The 22,051-nt window shown below is 37.4% G+C and overlaps 1 protein-coding gene across 14 annotated transcripts in view; it reads right to left on the reverse strand.

The window, feature by feature from the left end:
- Positions 1-22,051, reverse strand: part of EPB41L2 (erythrocyte membrane protein band 4.1 like 2) — a 206,024-nt gene that overhangs the window by 110,566 nt on the left and 73,407 nt on the right. The window contains exon 1 of one of the 14 annotated variants that reach the window (XM_033098308.1): positions 12,442-12,532. The exons of the other annotated variants lie outside the window; for them this stretch is intronic. The gene's annotated coding sequence lies outside the window, so the exon portion shown is untranslated. Of the gene's footprint in view, positions 1-12,441; positions 12,533-22,051 lie in introns of those variants that run through there. 14 annotated transcript variants of the gene reach the window in all.

Genomic DNA, 22,051 nt, shown 5'->3' on the forward strand with positions numbered 1-22,051 from the left:
TCCTAGGTATATACCCAAGAGGAATGAAAACATGTTCACACAAAAAACTTGAAATGAATGTTCATAACCGCATTATTCATAATAGTCAAAAAATGGAAACAATTCAAATGCCTAATACCTGGTGAATGGATAAACAAAATGTGGTATGTCCATATATTAGACTATAAGTCATGAAAAGGAAGGAAGTACTAACATATGCTGCCACAAACAACCTTAAAAACATTGCTAAGTAAAATAAGTCAGATACAAAGGCTATGTTGTATAACCGATTTATATGAAATTTCCACAATAGGCAAATCCACAAAGACAACGTAGATTAGTGGCTGCAAAGGGCTGTGAGGAGAGAATAGGGAAAGACTGCTAATGGGCACAGGGTTTCTTTTTGGGGTGATGAAAATAAGGCAGTGGTGATAGCTGTACGATCTTGTGACTAATATTCAAAATCACTGAATTGTAAACTTTAAAAGGCTGATATCTCAAGAATAAAAACTAATTTTGAAAATGTCATTCACTTCAGCTTATATTTACTGGGCCCCTACAATGTGCCAAGTACTGGGCATCTGAATAAAGACTGTCTTTGAAGAGCTGAGGGGTTGGGGGAGTACAGATAAGTCAAGAGCATATTGCTTAAAAATCACAGGATGAAAACTTAGCCCAGATTGGAAGAAGGTCATTAGGCAAGACTTCCTGCAGAAGTTGATATCTGAGGTGCTTAAAAATAATGAATCCTCATTACTCAGGCAAGGGAGTCAGGATGGGAGAGGCATGTGCCAGCATCCGGAAGTGTGGAAGCATGAGAATATTCCTCCTATAGGAAACCACAAGGACTGAAAAAGAATGCATTATACAAATGAAGTGGGAGCTTTTGAGTGGGGGGATGTAGGAGGGGAGGAGGAAGGTGAATTAGTAATGACAAAGGAGAAGTAGCAAGCAGAAGCCAGAACATTAAAGGTTTTCGTGTATTGTGCTCAGAAAGGTCTGGAGGTTGATTTAAAGGCAATAAGAAGTCATGCAAGCACTTTAAGTAGAGTAGTAATGTAATCACATTTCACATAGCTGAACTTAGCTGTAAAGTATAGGATGAGAGAAAAGACTGACATAGAAAGACATCCGGGAGGCTGTACAATAATCCAGGCATGAGAAGTTGATGGTCTGTACTATGACAGAAGCAATGAGGTAAAGAATAAAAAGTCTGTAGTGATGTGTTTAACTTATACCTGTGTGTAATATCAGATCACCAAACTTAAACATTGTATTTTTGTCAAACTGGGAAGTAACCGTCACAGATAAGGCCAGACTGGCTGCATAGGTGTCAGCCTGATATATTGTGGGAAATTATATCAAAATATTAAAGCACTGCTTTCATTTAGGAAGAGATGAGGCAAACAAAATTTGTTAAGTCATTATACCAAACTAATATTATTACTGAGGTTTTTCTTCTGAGGTCTGAAATGAAAGCTCAGATAAATACAGTTGCCATTTATAAACTTTTGGGGTTTCTTCCTCAACTTAGTTAAACTAAAAAAAAGTTCACCCATTTCTCCCACCCCACAGCCCCTCTCCTATGAGCTTGGTTTTTGCTTTTCTTTTTTTTTTTTTTTTGAAGATTCCACATAGTATAAGAGAGATCATATTCTATTTGTCTTTCTCTGTCTGACTTATTTCATTTAGCATAATGCCCTTGAGGTTATTCTATGTTGTCACAAATGGCAAGATTTCATTTTTTTTATGACTGAATAACATTCATATATCATTGTCTATCCATTCATCCATCGATGGACACTTAGGTTGTTTCCATATTTTGGCTATTGTAAATAATGCTGCATTGGACATGCGGGTGCATATATCTTTTTGAATTAGTGTTTTCATTTTCTACCAACAAATACTCAGAAGTGGAATTGCTGGTTCATATGGTAGTTCTATTTTTAATTTTTTTGAGGAATCTCCACACTGTTTTTCATAGTGGCTGCCCCATTATTAGGCATTTAAAATTAAAAAACATGTTTGCCAATAGGACCCTTATATAAGTACTTGAACTGGCTCCATACTGTGCAGAAAACTGTTTTTCTTTGTGATGTTCCTATTTTCCATGTACCACTTAAGTGGAGAATATTATTTACATTTGTAGCATATACTCTCTAACTATATTTTGGAGAGCTGAATCAATTCCCTAGTAAAAATTAAAACGAAAACATTGTATTTGTCTAAGCTAACCAAGGTAACTGGCAGCTGTCTAATTACTTTGGCTGTGAGAAATAATCTGGAGACCAACCAACAAAACCTGATTTCTGGTCAAAGTATTTTTATAAGCAATAAAATATAAAACAAAAGTTTCGATTATTATGTTAAACGTATTAATATTTGTATTTTAATCATAAGAGCTGTTGCTCCCTACTTACTGTGTCTGACATTTACACATAAGTTCTGCTCCTCAAAACATCCTACAAGGTTGCATTATCCCCATTTTGCAGGTAATAAGCAGAGGAGCAGAAGTTATGTGACTAACCCATTTAATAAACTGAGGACCACACAGCTATATACACCTGTTTTTCACATGTAGTTCGTAATGCAATCACAACTCTTCCCTCGTCCATCAACAATTGAATCAACCAGAGCCCTTGACTTGGAGCTCAAAGAAAATTCATGCCAGTCTGTGAAAATGACTACAGAACAACATGGATGTATTCTGTCATTTACTATAATTAGCCCTTCCCCTCCCCAAAATAAGAAATTTACAGATGAGTTTACATCACAAGTAAAATCGTATATCTGAAGGTTGTTATTTGGCCATGTAATCAAAACTGAACTAATGGACAAAAACTAAAGACAAGGTGCTAATCCAGAGACAAAGCCACGAAGCCTCACTAAGTCGTGCTCCTCAATCACCGCTGAATTTCCAACAGGTAAGTTCTAAGAATTCAGAGATGTGGTGAGCACACATTAGAATACACAGACACGGAATTGCAATGTTGTACACCTGAAATATGTGATACTAACCAGTGTTATCTCCATACATTTAATAACAACTACAAAAAAAGGAACCTCAGAGCTAGCAGTACTGCATCCAAACAGAAGAAGATTTTTTAAAAAATGAAAATAGCTAATTAGATTGTAAACACTCAACAATAAGGATGGATGTAATTATATGTAAATAAGTACATTCTTAAAATAGTTTTGAGAGATCAACAAAGCTCAAACTTAAACACTACCCTCTTCGTTGACAAAATGGTTTCTTGAATGAATTACCACCATCATCAAGAAAATATGATTATAGCACATTCATTCACCATAATTATCATGCCTGTAACTCTGCAAGTTTCAAAAATGCATAAGCCTTTAAACTCCATCGCCCACTAAAATGGAAACTCCTGCAATGGAACACAATCCCTCCCACTAAAATGAAAGCCCCAGAGGGCTGGGATCTTTCTTTTCTTCACTGCTATGTTCCCAGCATCTAGACTGGCACATAAGAAGCATCTAATAAATATTTACTTAATGAGTGTTGTGAAATTATCTAGTCTAATACCCTTATTTTATCTTATCAACACGGAAACAGGCTCAGAAAGACTAGGAGATTTGCCTGAGATCACAAAGCTAGACAGCTGAAGACAAAACCAGGACCGTGGTTTCCCAAGCATTAGCAACACTCATTCCACTAAGCTTTAATTACAAATACCTAAGATCCATCATTAGTAAGTTATATAACTAACATACTAAGTAAAGACCTTTCTACTTATCATCAACCCAAAAGAACATTGCTGTGAACAGCTAGCCCATTAGACAAGCATGTGGTTTTGACACAATTACCATGTTGGCATGCTCCATCTGGGTTGACAAAAGTGTCCATTATTTTAACAGCTCCATGAGAAAATGCATGAGTCATTTAACACGCAACCAAGCAGAAAACCATCACCAATAGAGGATCAGCACTGTTAGGTAAGGAGCTGTGTTATGGGAAACCGTTCTTTTTCCTAATGTTTAAAAAAGGAGGTCAATTCCAAGGTGCTACCTCTATCACTAGCCTAACCTGCCTACCCTATAATATTATGCTCCCGAGCACACTGGCTCTTTATCGGAATTCTACAGCAAGCAAAGCAAAGCAGATACACAACTCTAGACACTCACTCATACAAAGAACTTCAAACAAGGGTTCATACTTATTATTCAGTCCAGATGTTTCCTTAAGACCTTGAGAAAACCAGGGCTACTCTAAGAGCCCTCACTTTTAACAAAATCCCTGAGCAGGAAACAGGGTGGGTGCTGCTGCCAGGTGACTGGCTCCCATCCTTGCTGAAATCACCAGCAATAAGAGACTTCTACACACAGAGCTGAGTCCATTCATTATTTTAGGCTCAAGAGTTACAAAATGAGAAAGCATGCGTTTCTAAACTTCAAAGAAATGGTGGTGAGGGGATAGAGAAGCTGTCCTTTGAACTTGGAGAAAGACATAAACAAAATGGAGTGAAAAATAACAAACTTTAAAAAAATATATTAGCAATAAGTGCACAGTTCCAATTGGGTCATTTTTTAGGTTCGACAAACTTGTTTACATCTGTTGTGACTGGGCACAGGGTATGTAGAGCAACTTGCTAGTGCCCACAAGTGCCTGCTTATGTTCATCTCCCCAAATAGCCTGTCGCCCAAGAGAAGGTCTTTTAATACCCTGCTACCTTTCCTTAAAGCATTAAACGAGAAAAACAAATACGGCAACCAAAATATCTAATAGGAATGAGCGAGCAGTCACTTAACTCTACTTGGGACATAAGAGTGATCCTTCTCAAATACATCCCACAAGTAAAAGGAGGGGCAAGAAGGAGGACGAAAGAGAGGAAAGAGGAAAAAGAAATATCTGGAGAGAGAGAAGGAATAACAAAAACAGGCCGACTTAGAGCAGACTGTAATTCCTCTCCTTAGTAGGTTTATTTATCTTAAATGTTAGAAGGTCTAGAAAATACTATTACCTCATATTCAAATAAGTATACATACATTCCAAAGGGACTATTTGGTAGTTTATGTTATCTGTATGATAAACTAGAGTTCATTTTGAAATAACCAATGTCGCCCACTCTAGTTACCTTTATAACAACACACTGTATCACTTGTTTAGAGTTTTTTTGTTGTTTTTTGTTGTTGTTGTTTTTTAAGGGATAAAAGACCTATAAGAGAGAAAGAACTATTTCTATAAAGATATAAGCTAGCATCTGTTTTAAATTAAACCAACATACACAAAAGATACGAACTATAGCTCTTTGCTAGTTTAAGTCTAGGCAGGATCTGGTTACATTCAGAGCATGTGTTTCCTCCATCCTTTCTCGTTTTTTAACAAAACCCAAATTTTGTTCAGTTTTTTCTCTCTTCCATATGCATGCCAATGGAGGCTGGCTCCAGGCTGGGCTCTAGGGTAGGTTCTACTGGTCTAGGGCGATTATGTCATCGCCCTCCCCATGCCAAGAAGACATCCAGAAAGTCTGTTGGTAGGCTTCCGGGGAAAGATTCCTCCCTCTTAGAAGAGCCACAAGGAAGAGAAGGCCCCTCTTCTGCCTCTGAGCACTGTTTCCATGACTCCTAGAAATGCTGTTGCTACCTTGAATAATCCTTGAGGGAAGAAAGCCTGAGGAAAAGGAGAGACACCACAGAGGGCACTGAAAGAGTATAACAGAGAAGAGAACCAGCCCCTTGAGCAGGCCACACATGGCCAGTCCTACATTCGAACTTTCTGTTACATGAGACAATATATCCCCTATGGTTCAAACAATCAAGCTAGGCGTTTTTGTTACTTGCAGCCACTATTAGCCCCTGTGTATTATATTCTGAGGCAAGCATTAGAAAATAAGCCCCAAGAAACTGGGAGCCCATATAGAACTATCTCAAGTAATTATTATTTCCCACTGGGTTTTATGGCTCTCACACCTAACAGCCATGGTTTTCAAAACGTTCCAATTTTTCCCAGATGCTCAATTTTGAAAAACCTATTGTCTCAGTTAATATGAGTGAGATACACAACTTTTTATTCTAACGACTCTTAAGAATGAAACAAACAGAAAATCTTTGTGTTCGTCAAAATGTAAGATTCCCTTCAAGAACTGGAGAGGACAATGTATAAAAATCAAGGCACAGCTTTCAATAAAGTCTAATTCCAGTAATTCCCAAGATAAGTGCTAACAATCTTATTTGTTCAAAGCAAGTCCCTGCTGCTACCGTTAAGAATTAGGTCAAGAAGAAATCTGTGCCAGGCAAAGTCTTTTCCACAAGCAACTAGAGTCATCCCAGAATACTCTTTCCTGAAGGGAGAGCTCAATAACCAGAGGCCGTGCATGTATCATTAAGGACCCCAATACTGGACATCATTACTCTCAAAGTCAAAATGCACATAAACCTGGTCACATTGGGCACTCCAACAGTGCACTAATTGAGGTGACAGAGACATGCAGAACCCTTCCAGCTCTTCATCAGTCATGTACACTGAGTTGTGTGGTCAGAAATACTGATGAACAGAATTTACTCAAATCCCTTCTCCCAAACGGGGCCCCTCATTTTGCAGTGGCCAGAGCTTTCTGTGTGAAGCTAACTAACCTTTGGATAAAATAACATGGTGCTTTGGAGCTCAAGTCTGGGAACGGAACACCGGGATTAGAACTCTAGCTCTGTCTCTCACTAGCCATGTAACAGGAACAAGTTATCCAGCCTTGCTAAGTTTGTTTCCTCATAAGCAAAACAGGGCTATAATACATACTCACTGATGGCTCTAAGAATTAAATTAGATATGTATACAGTGCCTGGTATATGATAAATTCATATATAAGTGGTGTCATCACCATAATAAAGTTGTCATCAAATAGGGATTCTGTGAAAAAATTAACTATGTCTGTTTTTTTCACTAATTATAATAAATAGAAATAGTAAGCACAACTATTTGGGAGAAGGGATTTGAGTAAATTCTGTTCATCAGTATTTCTGACCACACAACAACTCAGTGTACATGACTGATGAAGAGCTGGAAGGGTTCTGCATGTCTCTGTCACCTCAATAATATGCCACAATAAATAATAACAGCTAAATAATATGTAACAATAAATAATAACAGCTATTTGTTGAGTACCATTCTAGAGACTTTGCATATAGCAATTTTTTTCATCTGCACATCGCTTTGAGGTAGGAACTAAAATTACTTCCATGTTATAGATAAAGAAGGTAAAAAGAGGATAAATAACTTGCACAAAGCCACATAACCAATAAATAGAAGATCCAGGATTCGAACCAAGGCCATCCAGTTCCAGAGAGCTTATGCAATACTGCCACCAAGACCAAACAATTTCAGTTTTGTATAACCAGCACATAGCATAAAGCCTGGCAGTTCATTATTTGTTGAAAAAAATAAAAATCAATAAAGTATTACTACCACTTGTGGCTTTATAATCATTAATAACATGTTCTTACCTTTAGGATGTGGGTTGTGTCAGTATCTTAGCCCCTTTTTTCAAAACAAATGTTTCCTGAGCACTTTCATAGCATATGTACCACACACCAGCAATGTAGAAGAACGAATCCTGCTCTCAGTCTAGTGGGGGACAGAAGTAGCAAGATTGGCACTGATATAAGTTCAAAGAACTCATCACTAATTCAGAAATTTTGGAAATTTATATTCAGAAATTACTACTAGTTTGAAAAACTGACACAGTTTTCTTAGAAACTACCACTGTCATCTTTCAGGAAGTCATACAATGGTCCTCCATGGGAGACACTAAACATCCATAACACGCAAATAGGCACCATGCTTTTTAAAGAACACTGAACTCTCATTCTCAATGTATTTGCTAGAGGCATATTCACTCTCTAGCTAAAATCAAGTAACTTGAATAAAAAGCCAAATAAAAGAGTACTGGTTATAAATTTCCTCAACATCAAAAACACAAAACAAATTTCATTTTTCAATTGGCCAGGTTGACCAACTTCCCAGTAGGAAAAATAAAAAAGGGCGGCTAAAGGATGAGTATAGAGTTAACAGGAAAACAAATACTAGGGACACATAAACATGAAAAAATGCTCACTACATTCATAGTAAAAGAAATACCGGCTAGAAGTTCAGAATGGAAAAATCCAAAAGCTTAATCATATAATAATCATTGAGCACAGCTATGGGAACAGAGGCATTCTCATATAGTTGCAGGAGGACAGTAAATTGGTACAGACCCAGTAGAAGTCCATTTGCCAACAGTTACCAAAATTCCAAATGTGTACACACCACAATCCTGCTTGTGGGAATAAATCCTACAGATACACTTGCACATAGGAAATAATTATGTACCCATGATTCACTATAACATTGTTTGTAATAGCAAAAGATCAATGTCCATCAATAGGAGACACTATACTATATTCACAAAACAGAATACTATTCAGCTATAAAGAAGAAAATGAGAAAGGTTTCTTCATTTTCAGAATTACCTCTAACTTACACTGTTAAGTACAAAAAGCAAGATTCAGATAGCACACATGATATACTATCTTATGGGTTGAAAGCAAAGTGTGTGGGAGGTATAAATACCGTGTTCCCCCGAAAATAAGACCTAGCTGGATCATCAGCTCTATTGTGTCTTTTGGAGCAAAAATTAATATAAGACCCAGTATTATATTATATTATATTATACCCAGTCTTATAGTAAAATAAGACCGGGTCTTGTATTAATTTTTGCTCCAAAAGACGCATTAGAACTGATGGTCCTGCTAGGTCTTACTTTCGGGGAAACATGGTATTTATACACATATGCACACATTTGCCTATATAAGTATAAAGAAAGTAGGGAAGGACATAGAAGAATAAAAACAGTAATTATGGGAAATGGTGGATGACATTAGGTAGATGAGGTGCAGAGGTACATATATAGGAGACAAAGTTTTCACTGAGCAGAACTTTGTACAAACTGAAGCATTTAAATACTTTATTAAGAGGACCATATCTATGCATTAAGATAGCTAATACATTACGTGAACCCAGCTTGGTTGGTCTGCTTCCTTGGAGACGACAATTCAAATGCTACAAACTGCGATAAGCCCTGTCACACAGCTCTGGCCACATAAATGGACAGTATGGGTGCAAAAGCCTTCCAGTTCAGCAGTAGCATTAAGATAGTGTAAAATAAAATAGATTTCCTGGTATAGTATGACGTTTAAGATTGTCGCTACATCCTCAAAGAAATGAATTTCTGCTAGCCTCTAATTGAGCAAACCTATCCTTACCCTGTACAGACTGCTCTCCTAAGTAGGAAAAGCTCCAAACCCAAGCTTTTAGAGCAGCCAGGTATCTTTTTTAAGAAGTGTATCAATTCTTCATTTAAAAAAGTACATATAAGTCAGACAGAAACAGAAATACCATGTGATTTCACTTATAAAAAAAATTATTTAAAAAATTATAAAATTATAAAAAATTATAAAATTATTTAAAAATTATAAAATTATAAAAAATTATTAAAAATTTATAAAAATTATAAATTATATAAATTATATAAAAAATTTATACAATTATAAAAAAAATCAAAACAGAAAACTAGAAATAAATAAATTTTATAAACACATATGGTTCCTCAGGAAACCTTGCTAGTTTTTTTATCCTTTTTCCTTCAGTGTGGAGCTGAAACAATGAGGTGTCTTTTGCTAACAACAATAATGGTACATATGCATTTAGGCCAAAAAGATTATTCCTATTTTCTGTTGGGAAAGGGGGAACAGGGCACTTGGAAATAGATTTCTCTGAAAGTTGAGGAACTTTTTAAAAGGAGAGTAGAACAAAATGGGAAGATTCTTATTAAATTTCTAAGCTGGTCATACATAAACATCCCCAAACCTCTGTCAGTAGCTTCTTCCTCATTTATAGGCAAAAGCAGGAACAAAACTGACCCGATAAACACAAGGATGTCATGTTTCCTGTCCACACCTTTTCCCTGCCCCACATCTGCTCCCACATGAAGAGGGTGAAACTTCTGTGCAAATGAGGAACTCCATGTTCCTGGTGCAGTAGTATGCATCCGGTGGCTTCTCCATGAATGTATTTTGTGATTCTGGGAACATTTATTTGGAGCACCATCATATAATGTTCTACACAAAAGAAAAATACACTGTGCCGTTTCTCCCAGCGACACCACAACCAGACTCAAAACAGAGCAAAGCCAACACCAACAGTCTCTCATGATCATAACAGATGCCACTTTTTCTGAGCTCATCCCACAGTTACTTCTGCATCGGATCCTTACCCAGCCCCATCACAAAAAGCACTTGGTATCAGGGGGTAATCGACAACCAGTCTAGTACTGTTTCTGTGGGAATCAAACTCTAAATTCTTTAGCTCAAAAATAACAGTGATTCAGGAGGCTGTTCCCAAATAAGCTAACGACAAATCCACCAAGGTTAACTGCACAGGATAAAGGCGTGGGCTGCAGACGCTGCATTTTAATAGGTCATAAGACAAAAGCTTGTCAAAGTCAATCAACTCCCCATCGTATGACGAGGCCACCAAGCTGAAGCCTACACTGATCTCACACTTTCAAATCCTCTTCTCCGTAAGCTTTGGAACACTGCAGTCGACAGGCAGACATGGCCTAAACCTTGTCAGAAAATATTAATGCACTCTTTAAGTTTTGGCCATTAGCTCTTCTGCCATTTTAAATATTTACAGCACTACCAGAGAGTTATGCCAATGCTTAGCATCTGTTCTTAAAATATGAGATCGTAAACTGAATGCCTTTTCTAGCTTAGGTAAGCAGATGCAAATGTTGACGCCGATCCTCTGGCTGGTCAGCAGAAGGTATGTAGACTGTTAGCATATGGACCCTCCAAACCTGGCATGAGAAAAGCAACTTTCCCCAGGTGGGAAAGCTCTAACTGCAGTGGAATTACAGACATGCCATTTGGAATGCTTAAAACCTTTTTTCTTTAAAAGTATTTCTACTCTGAGCATTAGTTTAGTTCAAAACTACTTGACTTAGTAAGAGCTTCAAATGACTACTTTTTAGGTGGTGCTGGCTAGGACAAGTTTTTATTTCAACTGAATATATTTCTTTCTTTGGAGGTAAGATTCTCAAAATTCAAACATCTGTAAACATGATTTGGTAGAGGTTCCTGCTGAAGAATATGCCAGGCATTCAACTTCAGAGTCCACCAAAAAAATCAAGTAAACTCAATGTCAAAATTTAAACTTTCCTTTTCCAACTTTCGTTGTGATCCAGCTATGATATCAAACTATTTGCCATCAATACATCATATAATGTGTACAGGAGGACTACAGAGAAGATGGGGGAGGGAGACCCTAGGATGGGCTGTCCAAATTATCAGCATCACCTCCACCGCTATTATTTATTCCCACACCCAAGTTGCCAATAATTTAAAGAGACAATTCTAGGTTGGGCCTAACAACAGAAAACTGAAACTTCCCAAGTACACATGCACCCCCGAAAAACACCTTCAGTGGTAGGAGAGCCTTCCCTGCAGTGTCAGCAATAAAGAAAGAACTTGCACAGATCATCTGAAGATCACAGTAGTACTACTTTTCATTTTGTTAGAAAGTAGCATCAAAACAAGGTTCTTTTTGAAAGCAGGTTTATTCGACTGGTAAACTGTATCAAGAAAATACATGAAGACAATATTTTCTAAGTCAGCATCTGGGCAACAGGGTGAGTTTTCACATGTGTTCAATGTGACAACAGATTGAACATTCAGTAAAAGAAGATGCTGAGACCTATCCTTATTCAACCAATAAGGTTGAGTGTGACAACATCAAAACAATATATAATTTTTGATAACTGTTAAGGGCCACTAATTTGCAGGTATTAAAATATGTGAATTCAAATCTCTTCCAGCCATAGTACAACTCCTTTTAATCAATCAAGCTAGCATGAAAATGAAGCATCATATAAATTAATTAAATTCATATCTGTCATGCTTTAACATGTTACAAAAAAATAACTGAACATTATTAACCTTACAAAGTCTTCACTGTGATTTAGGGATAAGTAACTTTCATAGAGTGTATTTACCACTGAATAAATCAATGGTAAAACAGCAGAATAATATAAAATAAAGCAACCAGCTTCATTATTCTTATATGTCAAACCTGAAAAGGGAATTATATTGAAGATAACCTGACAAAATTCAACATTTTCCCAGAAAAATGCAAACAACTGGTCTAAAACTAAACTCTGATGACACACACAAAGTATTTTTTCTCACAGGGCCTGGTTCAAATATAACTGAACATATTCCTTTGCCAATCAGTGTACCTACCCAGATACCATCTTCTCCATACATTAGCATTTCCCAAATTTCCAATAGCCTGAATACTGACACTCTCAGAGGCAAACTTCCTTCAAAAACAAAACAATCAGGCATGTACCATAAAACCCAACTGCTATAATAGAAATTTACTAAAAATCTCCCCCTTGAAATACATACGCAGCTTTTAAGCACATGGATCCCGCTGACTGCTCTTCAGTGTCAGTAAAGGCTGTGGAAAGCGGATGGAAATCTAGCCTGCAAAAGCTTAATGAGCAAGACCAGCCCCACCCGGGCCCGGCCCTGCTGGAGAAAGGCGTGCTCCGTAGAAGAGCACAGCTTGACTCCAAGTGACTTCATTCCTCAGCTAGAAAATTCACATGGGTCACAGAAAAAGGCATCTTCCTGCGGCCTACTCTGCCCTCTAAGTGAAGAAAGCGCACATAAAGAAAAGTGCAATGACACAACTGTAATTCTATACAAAGATTTGTAATTCTACTATTGCTGAGAATGTTTTCTCAGTTTTTGTGGGTATGATTTTTGCTTTGCTTTGGGTCACCTCCCCTCAACTTTGTTTTTATTTTTATCATTTTATTCCCCTCTAAGCAGACACCAAAACGTAATGTATACAAATACTTGTATGGTCCAATTATTTTTATTTATAAACCACTGCAAACTGATATAGACACTTCCAGATATAGGAAAACCTTGCAAATATACAGTCCAGTTTTCACTATATAAACATTATTTATTTTGATTCATTGTATTTAAAAATGGAGGCTCATGTTAAGGTAGATTTTTAGGTGCTATCATATAGTTACACATCCCTGTTTTATTATGTTGTCAACCTCAAACTTAGAAGGCAATCCTATATCCATCTTCATATGAATACAAATAGATTGGCAAGCAAAGTAAATGTGAAGTCACTAAAGGAAAATACATACATTTTTTTAAGAATCAGGTTAGAGATCTGTGAAACAACTAATCCCCCTCAATTCTACAATACTAACCCCCACGCCCTTTACATTTCCACAATTTAAATTCTGGTTGTTGTTTTGTTTTGTTTTTCCCAATGTAGATATTTATATTAAGAAATCAGGACAAAGACAGACTCTGGATCTAGGTATGCATTTTTACAACTTCATCCTGATACCATATTGCTCTCCTATGGTGCAGGTCCTAAGTCAATAAATATATGTTCACATTCACCTACAGCAAAGTCTTTAGGAAAAAAAAAAGAAAGAAAAAAAGAAAGAAAAAAGGTAAGTCTTTTTTAATTACAAAGAAAACACTTTATAGCTAAATAAACAAGAAGTCACTTTTACCAACTACCGTGGTTCCCTGAAAATAAGACCTAGCCAATCAGCTTTAATGCGTCTTTTAGAGCAAATATTAATATAAGACCAGGTCTTATTTTACTATAATATAAGACCAGGTCTTGTATAATATAATATAAGGCCCAGTATAATATAATATAGTATAGTATAGTATAATATAATATAATATAATATAATATAATATAATATAATACTGGGTCTTAGACTAATTTTTGCTCCAAAAGACGCATTAGAGCTGATTGTCCAGCTAGGTCATATTTTCGGGGAAACACGGTAGTAGAGAAAGGGTAAGTTTTGCTTTATGGGAACTTAGTGAAAATACGTTTCAGTAGCAGCTCGGAAGAGATTTATCTCTGTCAAAATGAATAAATATAAAACTTTTTTTTAAGGCCATTTTAGATCATGAAAGTAAACTTCACTAACCACAAAAACTCTGTAAGTTTTTCGGGAGAGCCAATTTTATTCAACTCAAAGTATCATGTTTTATTTAGATTATGTTCTTCCTGCTTTTTAAACGTTAAATGTATTTTTTGATAAATACCACAATGCATGGCAGATTTATTTCAATATATTTACTGGGAAAAATATTGGCTCCAAACCTCTTTCTGAAATGTGTTGCTTCATGGAATCCAAAAGTCTCTGAACTACTGACATAATACTGGATCCAGTGAAGTGGACGTTGGTAAATCTCTACAATCCTGGTATCTTTCACCAGCCCTGTGACTCCTGCCCTCTTAACTCCCTGACTGCTATGGGCTGAATTGTGTGGCCCCCCCCAAAATTTATATGTTGAAGCACTAACGCCCCAATACGATGGTATTTGGAGATGGGACCAATGGGAGATAAACAGATTCAGATGAGGTCATAAAGGTGGGGGCCATCATGATGGAGTTGGTACCCCGTATAAGACAAGACGCCAGACAGCTTGCTCTTTCTCTCTCACCTTGTCGTGTGAGGACAAAGAGAGAAGGCAGCCATCTACAAGCCAGGAAGGATGCCCTCACCCAAAACTGACCATGCTGGCACCTTGATCTCGGACTTCCAGACTCCAGAACTGTGAGAAAATAAATTTGTTGTTTAAGCCACCCAGTCTCTAGTATTTTGTTACAGCAGCCCAAGCAGACTAAGGCACCTACTTTCTTAATTATGGAACCCAATGCTACTGCTCAAGCTCCTCTGCTGGCTTCAAATATAAAAGATCCTGATTACAAGCTATCTGAATCTTATGGTCCAAACAAAGGTTAAGAGAATTAAGATTGAGTTTTGTGGCACTCTGATTTGGAAACAGAATAAACCATTAATCCAGTGGATAAAAAGATAACCCAGAGAACTTAAATAAGTTTCCAAAGTCATATACCCAGTAAATGGTATACCCAGAATTTATACCAATTTGGTCTGTCTTCAAAACCAGTACTACTGGTGTTGGTGGTATAGTGGTGAGCATAGCTGCCTTCCAAAGTCAATGCACTTTTCCATCAATGCTGCATTATCTCTATTTTAATACCCCTGCTTTCCAGATGAATAAACTAAACCCAAAGAAGTGAAATAACTTGCATAAGATTACTCAGTGGGTTACTGGCAGAGAAGTATACAAACCAGGTCCGGTGTCATTTGAATTATTCATTTCTAGTAAGATATTCAAACGCATTAAAATACACAAACTATGCTAGTTGAAACATCCACAAATGTCTTCATACAAAACGTTGTTAATATGAAGTTATATCTATTACATCTGTCTTGGGTAGATCCCAAATAACCATGTTTTGACACTGTGTCATTATTCCACTAAAAAGGGAAATTTGAAGTTTATCCTCAGATCAACTATTTTTAAAGTATTCAAGAGAATTGGTCGGGGTGAGTATGGGGAGATTTTCCTACATTTGTATATGTGAGTTTGTGTATAATTAGAATTTTATCTTAAACCCAGTATAATTTCTTGACTTTCTAAAATCGTCCTACCTCCTGTTTTATGGGGACAAAGAATGGAATTAAATAAGATATAAAGGACCTAATAATCTGATGGGTCACTCAGAGCTCCAAAACCAGACTCTGTGCAGAAAATAAAGTTATCAGTGTTGCAGAAAAACAACGAGGAAAACAGTTCCTTTCAGTCTTCCCGTCTTTATTCATCTAACCTCTCTGTCTGAGAGGCAATCACCAACTGTCACACCAGAAAAAAAGTGCACAGAATTTTCTGACATAACCCTAAAATAACCTTAAAAGTACTCAGAAAAACCTGCTTTTGATCCTACTAATTTTACAGAGAATCCAATCTTCCCATCTACCAATCATCATGCAAGACTATAATACTGTCTGAACGAACACGGAGAAAAGTTTTATGACTCTTCTAATCTGGATGAACTTGAATTGGTCTATAAAATTTTCTAACAGCCCACATTTCACAGAATCATTGCTATCTGATGTCAGCAAGAAGGAAAAAAAAAACTGCACTAACTTCTCTAAGCCTCTAAATACAGAAACATTTGCAAAACTGCTAATGAGTCATTTGCAAAGTTTTTTTCTCCACCCCATCTTTAAAAATGTAACATGAGACTATAGATTTATGAAACTCTGAGAAGGAAACATACTGTATGACCCCGGATTTTTATAGGGGGGTTAGAAAGACAGTGGGGATGGGTACAGGGAAAGGAAAAAATAAAGGTGTGGTGGCTGGGAATCTATAATCAAAAAGTTAATGTTTTGAAACCATCTAAAAAGTGTTAGAACAAAGCTCTTAAAAACTCCTTTTTCTTTTATAACTACAAAAGTCAAAAGCATTACTACTAGAGTTACATATTCAGCCCAGTAAAGTAAACCCAGTGTTTAGTTTAAAATGTATTCTTTTCATTCCACGTATGTCTAAGAAACTGGTGCTGAGTTCCTCTTTTCCATTAGACACTGTTCCAAGCCCTTACCACACTCCAAGCTTTTTCCTCATACCAGCCCTCAGGGAATTCACAGTCTAGCAGGCAAGACAGACACAAACAAATAATTACACCATATGCGATAAAGGCTATAACAGAGGCACGGGAAGAAGGGCAAAGCAAAACGGACACCTCCTGTGGGGAGGTCAAGGAAAGCATTATAGGCTCACAGTGCTCAGGCTCATTCAGCTCTCATTTTAAATGATCAAGTGCTACTAAACTAACAGGATGACGACACCCACCTTGCCTTAGGGATTAAAGAAATAAAAGCACCTATCACAAAGCCCATTACCTACAAAGCAGAAAACAGAGATGTCGCTGGCACTTGTGCAACTCCCTACCCGGGACTGAGCAAAATGGGGTTTTTATAAAATATTAACAATTTGGAGCCCAAAGGGATCTCAGCATTCACGTACCTCGAGCCCTTGCCTTTTCCAGATGGAGAACCTGAGGCCAGAAATTCGATTACTTGTCCAGGTTACACAACAGATCATTAGTAGACCCCAGGCTGGAGGTCGGCTTCTGATTATTAATTCCATCACCTTTCCCTAAGCAGACTGCCTTGCTTGGATGAGAAGAAAAGGGGGGAGACACCGTTTAGGAGAGAACAGGGAATACATGCCCTTTATGGCTGTCCAAGGGCCAGAAGAAACAAAGAGCCCTGAGACAAAGCATCCAGCAGACCTCGAAAGCTCACCAGCTCTGTCCCACCCTCTGAACCAAATAAAAAACCTAGATCCTCCCAATACGCCCAAAATTATGTTTCCAAAAATAAAGAGATCATTGCCAAGAAGTTATCTACGCCCCCCAATCTGAAAGAACATTAAATTCATACTCAAACAGTCAGGCTGCATCCCCACACTGCCACTTAGCTAACTAAGTCTGTAAAATGAAGGCACCAGCAGATCACTTGCCTATGCCAAGGAACTGCTGGAGGATTACAGGAGAATCACCACCATAGCCACTGGTCAAGTGCAAAACGCTAAATGAACGTAAGTTACCATTAAACATAGAATTTCAATGGTCAAAAAACTCATCTAGATTTTTCCCCTAAAAACGGTTGAATGCATCATCATGTTTAACTTTATTTTTAAAAATCAAACATTAACATATAGTAATGGCCTACCAATTCTAATTATCTGATTAAGCTGGTGCAAAAGTAACTGCGGTTTAAAAGGTTAAAAATAATTGCAAAAACCGCAATTATTTTTCCACCAACCTAATATTTTTTTCCCTCGATTTGTAGAGGGAAAACTGTTTCCCCACCCTAATCCAGCCTCCATAATTTCCCTTCATTTTTCTCTCCTTTCCTTTAAAAGGGCCCCCACTATCCAAGAGGCCCTACTGGAACCATATACACAACAAGCATGTCAACCAAGGCTCTTGTCAAAAACCATGCTGTATACGGTTGAGCACAGCTTCTACCTGCCGGGGCAAGCCAGGGGAATGTTAGGTGCATGGAGTAAGCAGTGCAAAGCCACGTATGTCCTGGGAGGTACAAGCCCACCTGGGGCCGGTCCTCACTTCACCAGTATCGCCATCTCCCTTCTGCCTGGTACATACCATCTGTGTGGTTTGGGCACTTGTTTGAGAACGCAGTATGCTTCCAGCCCTTCACAAGCTTATTAATTCCATGCTTTGGAACTGTAGCTCCACTCATTTCTTTCTGTAGCTTCACCTTTAAAACCTAACTCTCCAAACTTCAATTATAAAAGAATACCCTAAGTTATTTTCTCAATTCACAGTCCTTACCCATCCAAAAAAATAAAGACTATCCAACATGAAGCCAGAATATTCACCATTATCTTTGCCTATGAGATCTGGATTTCAATTCTGTATTTTGGGGTTTTGCTATGATCCCTTCATCCAATGAGGAATTGCTCTTTGATTACTGATAGTTGCTGAGGATAAAGACCTGCGTAAAACTTACCTCCAACCATGCAAGAAGAGCAGTATACTTCAATAAATAACCGTGCTATAAAGAGCATGAGAGCTGGAACTCAGGCGTGAACAATTCAACAGCAACTGACTTTGAGGGAAGAATGCTTCCCAGCATGACATCTGAGCTGACCTTGACGGATAAGAAGGAGCTTACTGGGCCAATTGTAAGAGGGTAGAAACATACTCCTCACCATGGGAACAGTAAGTGAAGGGCACAGAATCATGAAAGATAAATCTGATGCAGAGAACGGTAAGTACCTCATCCGCCTGGAACACAGGGTGGAGGAGAGGAGGAAATGGGACAAGGGAGGCAGCCAAACAATGAGTGATCAGTATGCGAGACTCAGATGTTTTAATTCTATCCTGTAGGCAATGGAAAATATTAATTTTGTATTTCTGAAGAATTACTTTGGCAGTAATATGAGAACAAGTTACACAATGAAAGAAAAGTGGTTAAGATGATGCTTCAGTGATCCAGGAAACAACATTTAGACGAAGAAAGAGGCAACAAAGATGCAAAGGAAGAGATGGAGTCAATAAATATTTAGTAGGTAAAATGGACAAGATCTGACAGTGAATTGGATTGTGGAAGTAATGGAGATCCAAGTTCCCAGGTTCCCGGCAGTCAAAGGTCAGATAATCGTACTATTAACCTAGACAGGAATTTCCACATACGAGTTAGGAAACAGGGATGAAAGAAGCACAAGCTTCTACTTTTAATGCATTTGGACTGAAGTAACTGTGTGACATCCAGGTGGAACATCAGGATGTCTGGAGACGTGTGTCTGAACAAGGGTCTGAGTTTCCATGGCAAGATTTGGAACTAATTCGTCAAGGAGAGTTATTTGAACCTATGAAAGTCGATGTTATCCCTTGCAAACAGAGTAGAAAAATGCCCACAAGAAATCCCCACACAGTGAGCAAGGAACTTATAAAGGAGACTGGGAATGTCTATCATAAGAGGGGGAAAAAAGCAGCAAACCAAGAAAAGTACCACCAAGAGAGAAGAGTGAAGCTGGGAGGAGTGGATAACAGAGCCAAGGTACCAGTAAGGTTTTAAAGGTGTCATGAAAAGCTTCCTGGGAACCTCAAAGAGCAAGTTCACTGAGTGGTGGCAGAAAAAGCCAACTGGCTACCAAAAAAAAAAAAAAAAAAAAAAGTTTCAAGAGAGGAGGGTAAGAGATAAGTGTAAATTAATCTCAAGCTTAGCCAAGAAGTAAAGGCTAGAGAGAAGGGAAGTAGTAACTACAAGAAATACAAGGTTGCAGGAAGACATTTATGTATGGGAGATATTTTGGTTGTTTTGCTTGGTCCAGGCTTTGGGTGGGATAGACAAAGGGAGAGAGAGGTTCAAGACGTAAAGGAGAAAAAGGAAAATGGATGTCAGGTAGTTCAGAAGAAATGGAAGAAAAAGGATCAAAACCACAAGAGAAGGCTTTAATCTGGGACAGCAGGAGGAACGCCTACGCCAGAGACCACAGGAAAGGTAACTGGAAATACACACGAGCTGGGAAAGGAAGGGGAGTAAGGAAGCTAGGAAGCTAGGAGCGCATCCGAAGCAGTGTTCTCCACCCAAAATAGCTTTCAGAACTTTGGTGCATTGTGTGTGTGTTGGGGGTGGAGGGGACTGAAAAGGGAAATTTTGGGAGAAAATATGGGCAATCTCCTAGGATATATTCAATGATAATTCCCTTAGCATTGATTCAAAACAGATTAAACTGAATAATTTTCAACATGCAAAGTCAACTGGTGTTTTAAACTTTTCAAACTCTGTTTGGGATTCCCTGCATAAACTATCTTTTCAGATAGCAACCTGATTTGTAAATCAGTATCTATTAAATTACGCAGAAGAACATAACCAAATGAATGCCACCTTCACATCACTATACAGGCAGAAAAGAAGTTAAAAAAACTAACTCACTGCAATCACAAGGTTTGGAGAGGGGTGTTTTGTTTTAATCATAGTGCGTGCCAAGGGCCTGGCTAAATGTGTTTTATGAGACACAGTAACTATAACTGCAATTTCTATTCTAAAACTGAGAAGGCTGTGTCTCAATGAAATGCCAGTTTAACAGACAAGACGATGAAGACCACCGTCACCACCAGAACCCCGTAAGAATATGTGAAAGGTTATGAAACAAAACTCCTTTTATAGAGTTGAATCCTTTCCAGGGTGGGCCTTTAAGATATTCTGACAGTGCACACAAATACTATCTCTGGAACAAAACCAAAAAGGCACAGCTGCAAGACATCTTCCACTGAAGTTGTAACTGACTCGATAGCTGCTCTTCCTTTGAGCAAGCGAGTCTATAAAAGCCAGAAGCAGAGAGATTTTCCCCAACAAACCATTTTCTCCTGATCCAAACTGTAGCTTTATTAAAAAGCTAAAATGGACAGCATGGCCAGTATAACTTCATAATAAGTTTGTAAAAGAAAATATCAATAAAACTTTTTTTAAAAGTACCTATCGATGTATTTCATTAAGAAAAATCCCCAACTGAACCAAAACTATCCTGAAATACATGGAGATACACATTTTTTAAATTACAATCCATCACCATCACAAACAGGAAATTTGGATTTGCCTTAGCGGAATTGTTTTTCCAAATCTCTAAGGAGTAACAGTGACCAAAATTTTAGATGATTCGTATCAGTATTCTCAATACTGATGTATTCTGAACTTATGATATCTGGATATGTGTAACAGGTAATAATAAAAAGTCAAAGACATTTGAAATCAATTATGAATAGCTCCAATAAGAAAAACAATTCAGGTAACCAAATCAATGCTTTATTTGTGATGCTTTCCCTGCCGTAGTTTTAACTACGTTTCTATAGCAACACCAACAAATACTCTTAAACAAATATTTCTGCAGCCAACATGAAAACCAATAACCACTTCTCTAGTTCATTTTTATTATGGCTTCCAACAAAAAAAAATCAGCCTTCCTAAACTTCATTTTAGAAACTGCAAACCTAAGGCTTAAATATATAACAGTTGCAATTAACCACAACTGTCAGATATTCTCAAATTCTTCAGAAGGGAAGTTAATGACAAAGAAGGTATAATTCTGTTACTTCTTTGATTAAAACTCATTCTGAACAACAACAAAAAGACAATAGAGGGAAAGAAAGTAATTACTAACAAATGACTTACTTGGGAAATTATCTAAATTCTAGAGAAACAGAACACTGAAAACTTTGTGCCAAAATAAAAAGAATTCAATATTCTAAAACCAAAAGATAAGCCAATTTCTCTGAGTTTCAGACATGCTTTCAAAATCTCTTTCGTTGGTGCTATTGTTTGGAAGCAAACGAAATATTTTACTAATAGTAATAAGCCTGCCTATTTAGTGAGAAAGCTTTCTGCTGAATGCTTTACACACATACTTATTCATGACTCAAATACTTGCACTGCAAGTATTATCAAGTTCATTCTATACATGAATAAAATGAGGCTCCGGGAAATGAAATAACTTCCCTTAATAAGCATAGAATGGAAAACAGCATATTAGTTAATTGTCAGTCCTGAAGTTAGACAACCCTGAACTAAGTATGAGGTGGATACCTAATATTTGAATCCAATTT

The sequence above is a fragment of the Rhinolophus ferrumequinum genome, chromosome 3, assembly GCF_004115265.2.
Source record: "Rhinolophus ferrumequinum isolate MPI-CBG mRhiFer1 chromosome 3, mRhiFer1_v1.p, whole genome shotgun sequence".
NCBI classification, from domain to species: Eukaryota; Metazoa; Chordata; class Mammalia; order Chiroptera; family Rhinolophidae; genus Rhinolophus; species Rhinolophus ferrumequinum.